Below are 20,026 nucleotides of genomic sequence, written 5' to 3'. Positions count from 1 at the left end.
TAGACTTGTATACTGCATGACAATATAAATCTCAATCTCTCCCCCCTCTTACATTGTTCTAAGAATTCCTGTTTTCTTTTTTTTTCTAAGTCTACAGCCACTTTACCATTATAAATAAATTTTTGAATACATTCTAGATCACAACATTGGATAGCTGCTTTAAAAACAATTTTTCCAAATTTCTTCCTGGATTTTTCTTAAATCTGTGTACCCTGTTTGTCACTTCTTCCAGAGTAAATAGTTCCTTCTGAGTCTATCAAAACTTTTCATAACCTGGGTTAACTTTATTTTGTCTCCCTTTAACTTTTGTATTAAGGAGCACAACCTACCAACTCCTTAGCTTTAATGTTTTCTCATCTTTAGTAAATCCTTACATCTGCATCAGAACCTTCCTAAAGTGGACACAGTACTAAATAAGAGGCCTGGTTATTGTTGTTCAAAGGCTATGGTATACCTTTTTGATTCTACTAATAAGTTGACTATAGATTTTCAGCATTTATGGTTATAGTTATGTCTGTACTTTTGTAAATGAAATACTCAAATTCACCAGTAGATGGCAATGCTTTGTGCTTTATAACCACATAGCTGATCAGATTGAAATTGTGAATTAGAAACATAGAACACCCACAGCACAATACAGCCCCTTCGGCTGACTAAGCTGTGCCGACCATGTCCCTACCTTAGAAATACCTAGGCTGTACCCATAGCCCTCTACTTTTCTAAGCTCCATGTAGCAATCCAGGAGCCTCTTAAAGGACCCTATTGTTTCTGCCTCCACCGCCACTGCTGGCAGCCCATTCCACGCACCCACCACTCTCTGCGTTTATATAAAAAAAACCAACAACTTACCCCTGATATCTCCTCTGTACCTACTTCCAAGCATCTTAAAACTATGCCCTCTAATGCTAGCCATTTCAGTCCTGGGGAAAAGCCTCTGACTGTCCACACGATCAATGCCTCTCATCATCTTGTACACCTCTATTGGGTCACCTCTCATTCTCCGTTGCTCCAAGGAGAAAAGGCTGAATTCACTCAGCCTATTCTCATAAGGCATGCTCCCCAATCCAGGCAACATCCTTGTAAATCTCCTCTGCACCTTTTCTATGGTTTCCACATCCTTCCTGTAGTGAGGCAACCAGAATTGAGCACAGTATTCCAAGTGGGGTCTGACCAGGGTCCTTTATAGCTGCAACACTCCCTCTTGGCTCTTAATCTCAATCCCACAATTGATGAAGGCCAATGCACTGTATGCCTTCTTAACCACAGAATCAACCTGCACAGCAGTTATGAGTGTCCTATGGACTCGGACCCCAAGATCCCTCTGATCCTCCACACTGCCAAGAGTCTTACCATTAATACTATATTCTGCCATCATATTTGACCTACCAAACTGAACCACCTCACACTTATCTGGGTTGAACTCCATCTGCCACTTCTCAGCCCAGTTTTGCATCCTATCAATGTTGCATTGTAACCTCTGACAGCCCTCCACACTATTCACAACACCCCCAACCTTTGTGTCATCAGCAAATTTACAAGCCCGTCCCTCCACTTCCTCATCTAGGTCATTTATCAAAATCACAAAGAGTAGGGGTCCCAGAACAGATCCCTGAGGCATACCACTGGTCACCAGCCTCCATGCAGAATATGACCCATCTACAACCACTCTTTGCCTTCTGTGGGCAAGCCAGATGCACAAAGCAATGGCCCCTTGGATTCCATCCCTCCTTACTTTCTCAATAAGCCTTGCATGGGGTACCTTATCAAATGCCTTGCTAAAATCCATATACACTACATCTACGGTTCTACCTTCATCAATGTGTTTAGTCACATCCTCAAAAATTTCAATCAGGCTCGTAAGGCACAACCTACCTTTCACAAAGCCATGCTGACTATTCCTAATCATATTATGCCTCTCCAAATGTTCATAAATCCTGCCTCACAAGATCTTTTCTATCAACTTACCAACCACTGAAGTAAGACTCACTGGCCTATAATTTCCTGGGCTATCCCTACTCCCTTTCTTGAATAAGGGAACAACATCCACTACCCTCCAACCCTCTGGAACATCTTCTGTCCTCATTGATGATGCAAAGATCATCGCCAGAGGCTCAGCAATCTCCTCCCTCATTTCCCACAGTAGCCTAGGGTACATCCCGGTAACTTATCCAACTTGATGCTTTCCAAAAGCTCCAGCACATCCTCTTCCTTAATATCTACATGTTCAAGCTTTTCAGTCGACTGCAAGTCATCCCTACAATCGCCAAGATCCTTTTCTGTAGTGAATACTGAAGGAAAGTGTTCATTAAGTACCTCCGCTATTTCCTCCGGTTCCATACACACTTTTCCACTGTCACACTTGATTGGTCCTATGCTCTCACGTCTTATCCTCCTGCTCTTCACATACTTGAAGAATGCCTTGGGGTTTTCCTTAATCCTGTCTGCCAAGGCCTTCTCATGGCCCCTACTGGCTATCCTAATTTCATTCTTAAGCTTCTTCCTGCTAGCCTTATAATCTTCTAGATTCCTATCATTACTTAGTTTTTTGAAACTTTCGTAAGCTCTTCTTTTCTTGACTAGATTTACAATGGCCTTTGTACACCACGGATCTTGTACCCTACCATCCTTTACATGTCTCTTTGAAATGTACCTATTCAGAACCCCACGCAAATATCCCCTGAACATTTGCCACATTTCTTCCGTACATTTCCCTGAGACCATCTGTTTCCAATTTATGCTTCCAAGTTCCTGCCTGATAGCTTCATATTTCCCCTTACTCCAATTAAATGTTTCCCTAACTTAGCTGTTCCTATCCCTCTCCAATGCTATTGTAAAGGAGATAGAATTATGATCACTATCTCCAAAATGCACTCCCACCGAGAGACCTGACACCTGATCAGGTTCATTTCCCAGTACCAGATCAAGTACAGCCTCTCCTCTTGTAGGCTTATCTACATATTGTGTCAAGAAACCTTTCTGAACACACCTAATAAACTCCACCCCATCTAAACCCCTCACTCTAGGGAGATGCCAATCAATATTTGAGAAATTGAAATCTCCCACCATAACAGCCCTGTTATTATTACTCCTTTCCAGAATCTGTCCCCCTATCTGCTCCTCGATGCCCCTCTTAGTATTGGGTGGTCTATAAAAAACACCCAGCGGAGTTATTGACCCCTTCCTATTCCTAACTTCCACCCACAGAGACTCCGTAGACAACCCCTCCATGACTTCCTCCTTTTCTGCAGACATGACATTATCTCTGATCAACAGTCCCACACCCCCCTCTTTTGCCTCCCTCCCTTTCCTTTCTGAAACACCTAAAGCCTGGCACTTGAAGTAGCCATTCCTGCCCCTGCACCATCCAAGTCTGTGTAATGGCCACAATATCATATCTCCAAGTGCTGATCCACGCTCTAAACTCATCCGCTTTATTCATAATACTCCTCACATTAAAGTAGATTCATCTCAAACCATTGGTCTGAGCGAGTCCGTCCTCTATCACCTGCCTATCCTCTCTTTCGTACTGTCTCCAGACTCAATTTAGTCTCAGTGAAAGTAGTTAGGCACTCGCAGAACACTTCTTCAGCATGCCCCTCTCACAGCAAGCAAAGTGGGTTGTAAAAGGACATTTTCATTGGCCTCAGATGTCTTCTTGCTCCAAGTAGTGGATCTGATCCACATCCTTTTTTAATATTACAAATTGGAAGTTCTACAATTTCAAAGTGTACAAAGTAAATGTTATTATCAAAGTACATGTATATTACTATATACAACATTGATATTCATTTTCCTGTGGGCATACTCAGCAAATCTATAGAATAGTAACTAACAAGATCAATGAAAGATCAACTAGAGTGCTGAAGACAACATATGGTGCAAATGCAAATATAAATAAATAGTAGTAAATAAAGAGAACATAAGATAATGTGATAAAGATCATTGGTTGTAGAAATATTTCAATGATGAGGCAAGTGAGTGTAGTTATCCCCTTTTATTCAACAGCCTGATGGCTGAGGGGTTGTAACTGTTCTTGAACCTGGTGGTGTGAGTCCTGAGTCTCTTGTACCACCTTCCTGATGGCAGCAGCAAGGAGAGGCCATGACCTTGGGTGGTGGTGATTTCTGATGTTGGATGCTTGCTGCCTTCCTATGACAGCGTTTCATGTTCATGTGCTCAGTGGTTGGGAGGGCTTTACCTATGATGTACTGGGCAGAATCCACTACCTTTTGTAGGATTTTCCTTTTAAAGGTATTGGTGTTTCCATACCAGGCTGTGATGCAGCCAGTCAATATACTCTCGACCACACATCTATAGAAGATTGTTAAAGTTTTAGATGCCATGTCGACTCTCCGCAGACTCCAAAGGATGTAGGGGCGTTGCTGTGCTTTCTTCGCAATTACACTTATGTGCTGGGTCCAGGACAGGTCCTCTGAGATAGTGACACCCAGGAATTTAAAGTTGCCGACCCTCTCCACCTCCGATCCTCCAATGAAGACTGGCTCATGAACTTCTGGTTTCCCTCTCCTGAAGTCTACAATCAGTTCTGGAAACGTGCTGTTAATGCGGTCACAAGTTAGTGCTGTGATAATGCATACCTGCATAATTTTGGGTATTGCATCAAAATGATTTTCTGCCCATAATTGTTTATTGATACAAACCAAGAATTAGGATAAACTTGTTGGGATAAATGGGTGTTTTTCTGCTTGGCAGTCTGAGGTGAGCAGAGAACTGCAGGAATCAATGCTGAGCACAATATACATTAATGATTTGGAAGATGGGACTGAGTGTATTGTATCTAAGTTTGCTGATAGTTTTAAACTGAGTGGAAAAACGAATTGTGCAGAGAATATGAAGAGTCCGCAGAGATATATAGATAGGTTAAGTGAGTGTTCAAACGTCTGGGAAGTGAAGTACAACATTGGTAATGGAAAGAAAGAAAGAAAAATGGAGGATTTATTATTTAAATTGTGAAGGACTGCAGCATGATGCTGTGCAGAAGGATCTGGGAGTGCTTATGCATGAATCTCAAATGGTTAGTTTGTAGGTGCAACAGGTTATCAAGCAGGCATTCATTGGCCTTCATTGCTAGAGCAATTGAACTTAAGAGGTGGGTGGTTATGCTGCAACTGTACAGTGTACTGGTGAGACCACACCTGGAAAACTGTGTGCATTTCTGATCTCCTTAAGGAGAGGTTTGAAGGCAATGCAGAGGAGATTCACCAGGTTGATTCCAGAGGTGAGGACCTTAGTCTATGAGAAGAGGTTAAGTTGCCTGGGACTATAGTCACTAGAATGCAGAAGAATTAAAAGGGATCATAGAAATATTTAAAATTATGAAAGTGATAGGTAAGATAGAGGTAAGTAAGTTGGTTCCACTGGTAATGAGACTAGAACTAGGGGACATAGCCTGAAAATCTTGGGGAATGGATTTAAGATGAAGATAAGGAGGAACTGCTTTTCCCAGAGAGTAGTGAGTCTGTGGAATTCTTTGCTCAGGGAAGCAGTTAAGGCTACCTCATTAAATATAGGTACTGTTTTTACATAGCTGGGGAATTAAGGGTTATGAGGTAAAGGCAGGCAGATTGAGCTGTGTCTATGGCCAGATCAGCCATGATCTTCCTGAATGGTGAAACAGACTTGAATGGCCAGGTGGCTTACTCCTACTACTATTCCTTACGTTTTCCAGTTTTCCGGTTTGAGTTTCATGTCAATCATACTAGCAACTGCATCAACTAATCTGAAAATATCCATCAATTTCCATTTATTGGAAAATGAAGTAATAAATAGAAGCAGGATTTAACTACCAACCCATCAGGCCTCCTTTGTCATTCATCAAGATCATGGTTTTTCTTCTGCCGGCATGTCCTTTTATGATACTTTTCTCTTGTCAATTGATTCCCTGAGTATTAAAATCAATGTTTTGACTGAGGGTTCTTGTCCTTTGGGACAGAAAATTCCTAAACTTTGCCAGACTCTGCTTCAGGAATTCCCCCTCATCTCTGCTGAACAGCTCCTGGCTCAAAAATTCTCAGCCAGGGGAAATACCCTCCCTGTGCAGCCTGTCAAGCCCTCTTAAAATTGTAAATTTCCAGGAAATCTTTCTTTTAAACTCTAGAAAAGTCCGTCTTTGTCAATTCCTTCTGATATAGTAAGTTTGCCATCCTTCAGTTCAACTTCAAATTTTGTCTATGCAGTCCTTCCTATGAAGCACATTTCCTCCATTTTACACCAATTTGTATATTCTTTTACATTTTCTGAAATTGCTCATCTTTTGATGTCCTTGAGATTTGTGCTGTCATGTCTCATCTAGATAGTGTTTTATCAAGTTAGGGAGCAGCCTTCATCCAACCATTAATATGATACTTATGCATTGAAGATCTTAAACAGGAATCATGGGATAGGAATCAGGAATCAAACAATTAATCAATCAGCCATATTGTGCCACAGGATATTCAATTATAGTATTCCATTTGTTCTGACTAATACAGCAAAGAGTAATAATTAAATCTATAAGCACTAATCTATACTTCTTGCATGTCAACCAACAAAACCATTGGATGCCATGTTTTGTATTTTTAAAATTTGCTTTGGTATTATCATTATGGAAGCAAATCAGTTGCAACAGGAATGTTTAACAACAATTAATTCTTGGGGCTATTGTATTTATGATGCTTAATTTCTCAGTAATACACCGTGCAATTGTCATCTACAGACACATTACATCTGTCACAGTAATTTACTAGCATGGTACCTTCAGTATAATGTGAATTCATGAAGATATCAAGGTAAATGTAACATGCTTTTTAATAGACTGCTTATTTTACAAAGGTTAATTATCTTCATTCATGGTTAAGGTACCAAAAGGGATTATTACAAAAAGTGTATCATTACCAAGAGATAAGAGCAGTCATTAAAAGCTGAATATTGCTTATTGAACTAAATGCTTTGTAGTTTAACTGATGCAGGAAGGTAGAGTACATATACCTATAATTCTGAAGAGGATTTTATAAGATACTGCAAAATATCTTACTCAACAATGTACTATTCTGGATTGGATTGAAGAATTGACTTTATTCCCCTAGACCAACTGGGGTGAGTGTGGGTGGTAAAGTTATTAATGGTGACAAATAATCAGTAATGTCCCACAGGAAATTTTGTGAAGCTCATGGGTTTTTACAATCTTTATTATTGATATGGGTCAGGTTATTATGATAGCTGTCTGCAATTTGCATAGTATATTAAGCTCTATTGACAAAGGCATTTAACAAAAATCTACACATAGATTGGACCAGATATACTAGTGAATGCCTACAGGATACATAAGTAAAGTCTTTTGGGAAAGATGATGATGATTTCTGTGTCAGTATTCATTTTTAATGCTCATAGCCACTGTTGTGAAACAATAGAGTACTATTAGGTTGTGTTTCTAGGAAGATTCATTATAAATCAAAAAGCTCCACAGTCTCCTTGAGTTATTTATAAGTTGGGCTCCATTTAGAATACAGAGTCCAGTTTTGATAGCCTTAAGTGGATGATAATGTTTAAGAAAAGGTTCAGATGATGCCTCTGGAAATAATGGAGTTTTTCATGGTTGCCCTTAAGTGTTGAGTCTAGTTAGTCAATAGAATTAAATACACAAAGTAGAAAATAAAACTGACTGAGAATGTAACTGAGCTGTAAAAAATAAGTAGACTAACGACTGATTATTTTGGTTTTGTAGCTTAGGGAGAACCTGGGGTTGCTTGTAAAATTTAGTAAATGGTGGTTAAAGTTATATTTTAGGAGATTCTTCTTTTCCTGGAATAAAGCGGATCTGTGGAACGTCATTTTTCAAACATTGCACGGATTGTGCACTCCTACAAATTTTCAATAAGGTTGTAGGAATTTCTAGCCTGGCTAGACAACAAATGTATAAAGTATAGGTGAGATACTGAAGAAAATAAATTATGGCTAATATGGTCTCATAAATGATCTTGATTGCTAGTGTGTGTCCACAGGAATTCTGGTGCTAATGACTATGTGCAGAACGCAATGGATCATATTTTCTCATCATCATTACCATATATTCTAACAAATAAGTATGGTCAGGAAGATGAGAAAAATCTTTGAAGCTGTTTATTGGCCTTGACGTAGAATATGAGAATTGGGTTCTCGTGTTTCAGCTTTACAAAACAGTAGTGGACTGCAGTTCCATTTGCCATACTACAGAAAGGGTGTGATTGTGCTGAAGAAAGTGCGGAGGAAATTCACTATGTTGTTTCCTGGATTGGAAGACTTCTGTTATAAGGAGATTTTGGAGTAGATGGATTTGTTTTCACTGAAGTGAAGGAGGCTGAGGGTTGACCTGATAGAGGTATATAATATTATGAGTTGCATAGATAAGATGGTCAAAATCTTTTTCTCTTTGTGGTTATATCAAAAACAACAGAACTTAGTTTTAAGGTGGCTTTTAAGGGGCATCTGAAAAAATATAGAGGAAATCTGCTGTCAGAGAAGGTAATGTAATACATACAATTGTCAAGTATCCAGAATTTAGACAGGCACTTGTGTAGGCAAGGTTTACAAGGATACCGATATAACACAAGCAAATGCGATTAGTATAGGTAGGTGCATTGGACCGCATGGATGTGGAGGCCAAGGAGACCTTTATAATGCAATATGACTCCATGGCTCTATAAATTAGCTAAACTATAAACTTGTTCTAGGTTGGCTTTTCTGGAGTAATTGCTAATATACTTCTGGTTAAAACTGAATCTCACTGTTGATTAGCGCAAATTTATTGCAGATCTGGAATGTATTTTCCATACATTGTTAATGCCTTCATGAATATTATTAGAATACTTGGGTTTTTAATATATACTATAGATCTTTTATTGTAGTTAGACTACTAATATTCCCAATATTATTACCTCCATTCTATTATTAAATTTATTACTTTGAATGATAAAAAACAGAATAAGCAAGAAAATCCGTGAAATTAATGGTAATTCAAAGCAGAAATTTGAAATCATTTAAAAACTTAAGAGGTACTGTGGCAAGGAGACAGGTCAGCATTGTATTTGAATTAGTAATCTGTATCAGCAGAAATCTTCATTTGTGCATATGGATGAGAAACTTATTAAGCTTAGTTTATAAATTAGCTTAGTGGTGGAGCAGCACTGGAAATACAGATTAATAAAGGAGTTGCTGGCTTAGTTAGCAGGACTGTCAGTTAAAGAAAGGGCATTTTGCTTGGAGGCTGTTAAGGAAGTAGTTGGGGCCATTACCAAAGAATAAATATAGCACTAAACTGATTGGAAATGTTGACAAGGATTACGAATAGAGTGAAATAAGATGGGCAAGTCTCTCTCTGTGCTGTTTTGGCAATCTATTTGATTATATACAGGGCATGACTTAGAAATTAATCACCCTTTCCTGAATGTTTTCTATTTCTTATTAATGTTCCTTTACATAATGATAATAGGATTGTGGCAGAAAAGAAACGTTTGTGACAAAAGGAAAAAATGTTTGATATAAGGCACTATAGGTATTTTATTTATTTTGTTTAACCAAAACTCATACTGATATGTGTCTGTGCTGCATATAACAATAACTGTTCAACAGCAACGGAATTACATTAGAGTAGAAATTCACTCTTGTTATGAAACATATGTCTTTGGAATAAATCTAGTGTTGGCACTATGATGTAAAACCAGACCTTTGCCAAATAAAAATGACATGACACTCAGTAATGATCTTGACTTGATCTACTTTTTTTTTTAATGAAGATTGTACTTTTGGTATACCTATCCACTGATATAAAGATAGTTTATATGTCTGCTGTCTGTTTTATGGCTTTTTGAATCTTTTTTGCAACACATAATAACTAAAAGGTCAATAAGATTCTTCTTCAGAGGACAGAGGTAAGCTCATTGTACATGAAATGCCACTTAGGAAGTGTTTTGAGAGAGCAGGAAGGTACTTGTACCATTTTTTAAAAATTATATTGTAACAAAAATAAAAATATTACAAAATTTGGTCTATTTTTACCATTCCCTAGCTGATAAATTGACGTACATAAATACATTACTAATTTTCTCTGCTTAGTCTGTTTCTGGACACTGACTGCATCTTTCTTTCAATACTGAGACCAAAGATGCTTTCTGTTTTACAGTAGGTTATGCAGCATTTCTGTAGAACAATCTGAGCACTTCTAAAATGAAATCTTCAAAAATTGAAAAATTCATTTTTTTATTTTTCCCTCTATAGTTTTGTTTAAGCTATCAATTTTAACTCTTAAAATTGTTTGAAGTGGAAATGCTACATTATTATAACATTAGTTCTTTATGCAGTCACTTTTCAGTTAACTGTCACATTTGTGTGCCTTTCTTAGATGATCCCCATTATTGAGGATGGGAGAATGTTACTTCCCACTGATTCCTCCTCGTCATGTCTTCAGGGCTGTTAACTCCATGCTACACAGACATTGATTTGAATACTATCATTTATTTCAGCTCCCTGCTGTCTTTGCCATAACCTCCAGCATCTGACTTGCCTTTCAGCTTTATATTCCTACTCAAAGAATGTGCCTGACTTCCTGAGTATTACTAAGTCTGGCATTCTGGCCTATTTAAATATGACTTAACTGTTCTTGTATGTTATGACAACATTGATGGGAGCAAGCTGGGAAGAGGTCAAGATAATTCTTGATTCCTCTGTATATGGCTGAGGAAACATTTATTCAATTGTGTTTTTTTCTGGGTCGTTTCTAGTGTACCTAAATATATCATAACATGACTAGTTTTTTTGTGATTTGTTGTAGAAAGGGATAACGGGAACTGGATCCAATTATGAACTGAAATATTACTTTTCAATAATTTAACATCTATATTACACTTATGGAGAAGCAAAGGGATTTTAATGACATGCACTATTACAACTCTAATGTACTGAAACAAAAAGCTATATGAGGAGGTAAAAAGGCTGTTGAGTGACTTGGGAAATCTGGGTTAGTAACTAGCTTTGATGAATGGTTAGTGACTAAAATTTGATGAGTTGGAATGGCCGTTAAAGAGAAAGATAGGTAGTGTGGAAGAAGTTTAGGAAGAAAATTCCATTACTTTGAGAAAGTTAGAGGTAACAGAAATTGGCAATGGTCTTGGTGTGAGACACAGCTCCATGAAGGTTAGACAAGGCTGTGAAATGCTTATAACACAAGAATTTTAACTGGAGGCTTGGATTTCATTGGGTGAATGGGAAATGTCGCAAGCTAAGATACAAATAATAGATTAGCTGAGTAAATGGAGTAACATATAACAATTACAGCACGGAAACAGGCCATCTCAGCCCTTCTGTGCCGAACGCTTACTCTCACCTAGTCCCACCGACCTGCACTCAGCCCATAACCCTCCATTCCTTTCCTGTCCATATACCTATCTAATTTTTTTTAAATGACAAAATCAAATCTGCCTCTACCACTTCTACTGGAAGCTCGTTCCACACAGCTACCACTCTCTGAGTAAAGAAGTTGCCCCTCGTGTTACCCCTAAACTTTTGCCCCTTAACTCTCAACTCATGTCCTCTTGTTTGAATCTCCCCTACTTTCAATGGAAAAAGCCTATCCACGTCAACTCTATCTATTCCCCTCATAATTTTAAATGCCTCTATCAAGTCCCCTCTCAACCTTCTACGCTCCAAAGAATAAAGACCTAACTTGTTCAACCTTTCTCTGTAACTTAGGTGCTGAAACCCAGGTAACATTCTAGTAAATCTCCTCTGTACTCTCTCTATTTTGTTGACATCTTTCCTTTAATTCAGTGACCAGTATGAAAGTATGGGAGTCTGGCCAGGTGATCCAAAAGTGTGGGCAAGTCTAGAGGTAATACAAATGTGTAAGACCACTGCAGCACTAGATGAGTTGGCAGCTCTTGGGCTGTATTCCCTGGAACTCAGGAGAATGAGGGGAGATCTCTTAGAAACATTTCGAATGTTAAAAGGCATGAACAGATTAGATATGGCAAAGTTATTTCCCATGGTAGGGGATTCTAGGACAAGAGGGCACTTATCAGGATTGAAGGACGTCCTTTTAGAACCTAGATGCTGAGAAATTACTTTAGTCAGAGGGTAGTAAATCTGTGGACTTTGTTGCCATGAGCGGCTGTGGAGACCAAGTCATTGGGTGTATTTAAGGCAGAGATAGATAGGTTCTTTATTAGCTTGGGCATTAAAGGATATGGGGTGAAGTCAGTGGAGTGGGGATGACTGGAAGAATTGGATCAGCCCATGATTGAATGGTGGAGCAGACTCGATTGGCCAAATGGCCTACTTCTGCTCCTATATCTTATAGTCTTATGATACATGATAGATATGTGAGTGCTCCAGACTTAAAGGCAATACACCAGGCATTTAATGTGTTTATCATCATGTTGTTCGTAATATTCTAAGATACATATGTTCTCCATTCAACTCTGGAACCACTGGATAGCAAAATTGCATACAGGATGCTCTTTATGAACTCAGCATTTCAATACCACCATCCCCTCAAAGCTAATCACTAAGCTCCTAGCTCTTGGCTTCAATACCTTCTTGTGCAATTGGATCCTCAACTTCCTTACTTGCAAAGCCTAGTCAGTTCAGATTGGCAACAAAGTCTCCTCCATGATCTCCATCAGCAAAGGTGCATCGTAAGGCCGTTTGCATAGCCCCTGCTCTACTTGCTTTACACGTATGACTGTGTAGAAACAGTATCTAAGAGGGAGATTGAAAGCAGTGGATACGGCCAAGTCTATCACAGGTAAAGCCCTCCCCACCATTCATCACATCTACAAAGAACGCTGTCACCTGGAGGCAGCATCCAACAGGAACCCTCACCCAACATACTCTGCTCTCACTGCTGCCATCAGCAACATTTTAGACTGGTGCCCAAATTTTGGGCTGAATATCATGAACATTTTAACCTCAGTTTTTAATTCTGTATTTGTGCAATTCACATTCCACAGTCAAACATTTCCTAATATTGACAGGCCCAAATGATAAGATTTACCTCCTTATTGTCAGCAGCTAAGGTATGTCAGCATTATGTTTGCCTTCAAGTTTTGTATGAGGTTTGCCTTGTAAGGGTTCTTTCTTCTTGGTGTCATATCTGCTTTCCTGAAATGTTGGTTTGCCTGCCAACATAATATTTCAAAGCTGATAAGCAATGTCAGCATTCCTTGAAAGTGAATTGGTGCATATGTCACCCCCTTTGGGAGAGGAGAGGTTAAAAGGCAAAATGAAGTCAGTATTGTCTGAAGTGGAGAGAAATGCTTCAGTTTTATCTTGGCATCAAATAATTAATTTAAAGCATTTATTAGAAATGATAAAAACAAGTGAAATGTAGATAAAAATTTCAAAGTTTTAATCATTTTATTTATAATGTAATTTCATGCAACTTACCTTATTTTACTAGGAAGTACAAGGAACACCAACCCACATGCTTGGTCTTCATTTTCATCTTGCACATACATTTTGCCTATGTTTCTGTGGGTGTCCTTTTCTTAGTAAATACTATATGCAAGGATGAAGAATCTTAGTCATTTTTTATATTTCTACCTTGTAAATTGCATAAAAAGAGATTTCATAGTATTCCAGTTAATGCAATGTTAGGTTGGACAATTTGCTAGTATTTTCTATTTCATTTTCCAAGTTGAAAGTGAAAGTTATTTTGTTAGAAGGGAACATTCATATTTATGTGACACTGGTACATATATTTACCTCATTCAACTAAATTATTTTGGACTACAGTCATAAGAAAAAGATATTAGTCACTTTAGCAGTATGTTGCTACAGCAACATGGAGGTGAGCTTAATAACATTTCCTCTTCAGCGGAAGATAGAAGCTCTATCAGGAATAGTGTATGTGAAAATCCAATGGTAATGACTAAGTGCAATCAAATGACTATATGGATACTTCTGAAGGTATGAAAGAAAGCAATTGAAAATTTAAGAAAGAAATTGGAAAATATTTAATATTGTATCTACAAAATCATTCTTTTCCTAATTAATCAAGAATACAGTAATCTGTTTCCTTTCAAAGATAAATTCTGAGGAAAAATACTGAATTGTGGAAGTTTGCAATTTTATGTTCTTGGTAAAGAAAGTTAACAGATGTGTAATAGTCTGTTCCTGATCTGTGGAATATTATTCTATAAATAATTAGATTTCTTTTGATTTTGTTGTAAATCATTTTTACTCTCTTACAGATTAATCCATACCACCACTGATTTTCTGACTACTGCCCGTTTTCCTGTCTTTCACTCTCTCACATGTACTATATTCAGCAGGCATTATTGCATATTGGCTGGATGCCTTTGGACATCTCTCCCCAAATGTCTCTGCCCTCTCCTATCCTTTAAGACAAATTTAAAGTCCTCTACTTTGTTTACTGGTAAATGTGTATTCTAATATAGGTCATTGCAATTTTTTGACCAAATATGGGTCTCTAGCACTTTGGGGCATTTTTCTATGATGAATTCTATAAATGCTGGTAGTCATTGTTAGTTCTCTTACCTTTCCTTTCCATCCAGACATCCCCATTCTTAATATCTATATCCCATGTGATGTAGCATTGTTGTTTCTGCTGTATTACCTTTCCAGTCTGCATAACATTATCTATGCTTTTTTAAATGAATGTTTCATTAAATGGTGCAAATATTTCTCAGCCACTTTGCAATAAAATACTAAATGATAAATGACTTCGAAGTGACCCAGAGCAGTCACTTTTTAAAAGTATTTGCAATGACAGACTAGGGATCACTCTATGTGACTCCCTTGTCCTCTCGTCCCTCCCCACTGATCTCCCTCCTGGCACTAATCCTTGTAAGAGGAGCAAGTGGTACACCTGCCCCTGCACCTCCTCCCTCACTACCATTCATGGCCCCAAACAGTCCTTCCAGATGAAGCGACATCACCTGTGACTCTGTTGGGGTCATATACTGTGTCCGATGATCCCGGTGTGGCCTCCGGTATATCAGTGAGACCGGACATAGATTAGGAGACTGCTACCTGGTCTTCTGAGTTCCTCCAGCATTTTGTGTATGTCGCTTGGATTTCCAACCCCTGCAGATTTTCCCTTGTTTTAGAAAATAGAATAAATGGTTTGAAATCCGAATAACTCTACTAGCTCTATCGTGAGCACTAACCTCTCCAGCATCCAATATGTCATCAAAAGGTGATGCCTCAAAAAGGTGGTATCCGTGATTAAGGACCCTCATCACCTAGGGCATGCTCTCATTGATACCACCAAGGAGGAGATATAGAAGTGTGAAGACACACACTCAACATTTCAGGAATAGGTTCTTCCCCTCTGCCATCAGATTTCTGAAAGGGCAATAAATTAATGAACACTACCTCAGTATTTTTCTCCCTCTTTTTGCACCACTTATTTAATTTAATTTTCTTGTATTATATATACTTAATATAATCTGTAGTTTTTATTATTACGTATTGCAACTTATCAATATCACAAAACAAATTCATAACATTTGCCAGTGATATTTTAAACCTGATTCTGAAATTAAAATATATATTGAAAAAGGTCAAATTACAAATCAATTTTGGGCATTAAATAGCTTTGTGACAGCTGTTGGGCTAATAGCCTTGCTTTATTTCTTGCTGAAGTCACTTTAATTAATGCTTTTGCCTGCTGATGTTAATTAGCAGCTATAGTTATAGATTTTTCCCCATATTCCTCTTCAACTATTTTTGTCTGCTATTTTAAGAAAAATTGTATGTTAATGAATTATTTTAAATAATTATTATCAGCTGGACATCAGCATTTCAGTGTTATTTGTTGTGAAATTAATATTTTGTACCTAGTAAATATTTGTACAAGCTCCAACTATTAAAGTTCAATGTAAATTTATTATCAAAGTTCCTATATGATTCTATATGCAATCCTGAGATACATTTTCTTGAAGACATATACAATAAATCCATAGAATAATAATCAAAACAAAATCAATGAAATATCGCACCACCAAGGGCATTCACGCAGTGTGCAAAAGCAAACAAACTGTGCAAATGCAAAAAGAAGAAAAATTAAAAATAGATATCGAGAACATGAGATGAAGAGTCCTCGAAGGTGAGTCCATAAGTAGTAGGAATATTTCAGTGATGGGGCAAGTGAAGTTGTTTCAGGAGCCTGATAGTTGAAGGGTAATAACTGGTCCTGAACTTGCTGTTGTGAGTGCTGAGGCTCCTGATGGCAGCAGTGAGAACAGAGTATGTTGTGAGTGGTGAGGGTTCCTGTTGGATGCTGCCTCCAGGTGACAGCGTTCTTTGTAGATGTGATGAATGGTGGGGAGGGCTTTACCTGTGATGGACTTCGCAGTATCAACTGCTTTCAATCTCCCTCTTATATACTGTTTCCACACAGTCATACGTGTAAAGCAAGTAGAACAGGGGCTACGCACTTGGCTTTACGGTGCACTTTTGCTGATGGAGATCATGGAGGAGACGTTGTTGCCAATCTGAACTGACTAGGCTCTGCAAGTAAGGAAATAGAGGATCCAATTGCACAAGAAGGTATTGAAGCCAAGGTCTAGGAGCTTAGTGATTAGCTTTGAGGGGATGGTGGTATTGATTGCTGAGATCATAAAGAGTATCCTGATGTATGCAACTTCGCTATCCAATGGTTCCAGAGTTGAATGACAAGCAAATGAGATGACGTCTGCTGTGGACCTAGTGCCCCAGTAGGCAAATTGGGGTGCATCCAAGTCGCTCTCAGGCAGGAGTTGATGTTTCATCACCAACCTCTCAAAACACTTCATTACTGCAGATGTAAGCACTACTAGACCATAATCATCAAGGAAGATCACCAAATTCTTCTTGGGCAGCAGTATAATTGAAGTCTGCTTGAAGCAGGTCGATACCTCAGACTGTCAAAGCAAGAGGTTAAAGATCTCAGTGAACACTACAGATAGTTGATCAGCACCGGTCTTTAGTATTTGGCCACATACCCCATCCGGGCCAGATGCTTTTCGTGGGTTCACACTCCTAAAGGATGCCTGCAGGTCAGCCTCAGATACTGAAATCGTAGGATTATCAGGGGCTGAGGGAGTTCATGATGATTCATCAATGTTTTGATGGTCAGGGCAAGCTTAGAAGGCATTGAGCTCATTTGGAAGCAAAGCCCTGCTGTCGCCTATGTTGCTTGAATTAACTTGTTAAGAGGTGATGGTTTTCAAGCCCTGCCATAATTGTCGAGCATTCTTTGTTGATTCAAGTTTAATCCCATGTTGCTACTTTGACTGTGAAAAGGCTTTCCAGATATTGTACCTGGACCTCTTGTAACTTTCTTGGTCACAAGACTTGAATGCCTCTAATCTGACTCTCAGAAGACTGCAGATCTCATGATTCATCCAGGGCTTCTGGTTGGAGAGGACTCTGAATGATTTTGTGGGAACACACTCGTTTACAACTGTTTTAATAAAGTAATATTAAAGAACTTTTATAATGTTTAGTGTACATAGATATTTCAAACATTGTTTGTATTTGAAGGTTAGATGCCTTCATGATGGTTTTGTGCATTATAGCTGTTGCTTAATCATTTACAACAGAATTAAAATCCATCTTGGCACCAGGCCTTTCAGAATGTAGCTGCTACTTTAGTTTTATGTCTGGTAGCATTGTCATTCTCTATTCTAAATAATTGTAAATATTTGAAAGACAAACATAGGTCTTGCTTTTTTAACAGAGAATGTTTTATGTGACAGTGGATTTGGTTAATTGCACAATCGATTAATTGGGGCTTTGGGTAATTTGGGCCAACTCTTAAAGAACAAAAACTAATTGCAAAAATAGCTGGGCTTTCTTTCATTTATTTGGGACACCATGCTGCTTAATTGGGGCAGGAAACTGTTGCTGAGCTGTTTTTAACTAACATCAGTCACATATGCTTGTGCAGCTGTTAGACACTAAATTGTGCTTAGAGTGAACAGTTTTAAATAGCATCAGTTGCATGTGTTTATGTTACGTGATTTTTGTCACTGTTAGTTGGTGAGACATAAGCAGTAAGACAATTCAGGACTGTTTGGCTCACTGCATTTTCAACTATTCAGGCTTGGAGATGCTAGAAACGGCTGGGAATGAAAATGAAACTATTTCACTACTTCAACAAGTCATGAACTACAGAGAATTTGAATTTATCGACAATCATCTTGAATGTTATAATGAAAGTAAAGATTTGGAGGATGCAAACCTCAAAAAGATTGTATGAAGACAATCCATTATCTACACTAGGTGTCTGCACTGATTTTGTTCATTTTACAGTCAATCATAAGAACACAGCAGCATACACTGGATGAATTTCTCTGTCAATAATTGTTAGAAATAATACATGGCTTTATAGTATTGTAGTAGTATTGATAATGTTTTAATTTGCTCAGTTTTTCCATTTAAATGCATAATTAGTTGTTCAGTTAAATGTTAGTTTTTTTTAAATCTTTTTAACTATTTCCCTGATACTTCGGCTTATTTGGTCAGTTGCTTAATTGGGCCAAAATGTACTGGTCCAGATGTGTCCCAATTAACTGAATCCACTGAATTTGCAATAGAATTTTTTTTTAGTAATAGATTCTGTAGCAATCAGAAAATGCTCTATTATTAGAAATTTTGTTTACATGGAAGAAAATTAGATATGCCAGAGTGTACACAAATGCTTTACATTATTCATTGCTTGACAGTATTCTGCTTTTTTTAAACAATATTTTGATATGTGACTTTAAAATGGTGTTATAGGAATAAATTTCATTGAATTATCCACAGTTTGTATATTAATAAATACCCAAGAATAATTGCATTAAGAATTACTGTTTGCATTGGCATTTTGTGGAGAATGAACAGATATTTGAGAGTGACTTAAATGACAATTATGCATAAAGTGATTCCATTTTGGAAATAAATTGCATAGAAATTATGCATTGCTGCAGGCAGTTAAACCAAATGAAGGATTTCATTTGAATGATGTCAAAGCCGTGAAAATGAAACTGATTTGTTTTCTATCAGCCTTTGGTCCTCAGATTTTGATTATACCCTTGGTGTCTATTATACTATCGACAGTATTTAAATTTAATACAGTTCAGTTTGTCTACAACAGTAACTCTGCATCTGAGTGATGATTTGCATACTATCTGTGATGACGCTTAAGAGCTGAAAATAGTGATGCAGTTGCTGTTGGCTTCCAAAGGAAAATAAGATGCAGCTCTTAAACTGCAGAAGTCTACTGTACACTCAATTTGGAAAATAATCAGTGATGAACTATAGTAATTATTTACCCATCCCTGTAAGATTTACAGAATTCATTCAGGCTTGGGTTCCTTGTCAGTTATGAGACTAATCACATTTTGTGTTCACAGATCCTGGCTAAGTCTACTTCAGTTTCTTCTGTCTGTGAATCATACAGATTAAATCAACTGTTCAATTCAACCAGACATGTCACTTTTGTAATTCAGAACTTACTTTTTATTCAAATGCTGAATAAAATGTACTTCTTATTCTTATGCAATCTGCTGAGAGGCATATTCAGAATTTACTTTGATAGTATTGGAGTGTCATTGTGTTAGAAAACATGATTCAATAAAGCAAATGCTTTTTCAGCACCATGGTTTTTACTTTCTTCATAGTGATTTCCTGATTAAATTAAAATGATAATAATATTAATGCATAAATCATTTATAATCACATAATATTCTTGAACATGAAAATGACACCGAGCAACACTATGTTTGTATGAGCAGTGTGTGGTGAACTACATATACCTGTCTGGACACGCCCCCCGCTGACTGCTCCTGTGGCTCCTCCCACAGACCCCTGTATAAAGGCGATTGGAGGCACTGCTCCTCCCTCAGTCTCCAGGATGTTGTGTGATGGTCTCTTGCTGCTGACAGTGCTTTCTTCCAGCTAATAAAAGCCTATCTCTCGCCTCACGTCTCCGACAGTTATTGATGGTGCATCACAGTGTTAAAAAGTCGATTGATCCAGAGTTTGTCCCTTGTATGTGTAACAC

The sequence above is a fragment of the Hemitrygon akajei genome, chromosome 4 (genome assembly GCF_048418815.1).
Source record: "Hemitrygon akajei chromosome 4, sHemAka1.3, whole genome shotgun sequence".
In the NCBI taxonomy this organism is placed as follows: Eukaryota; Metazoa; Chordata; class Chondrichthyes; order Myliobatiformes; family Dasyatidae; genus Hemitrygon; species Hemitrygon akajei.
Note: the sequence above shows the minus strand (reverse complement) of the source record.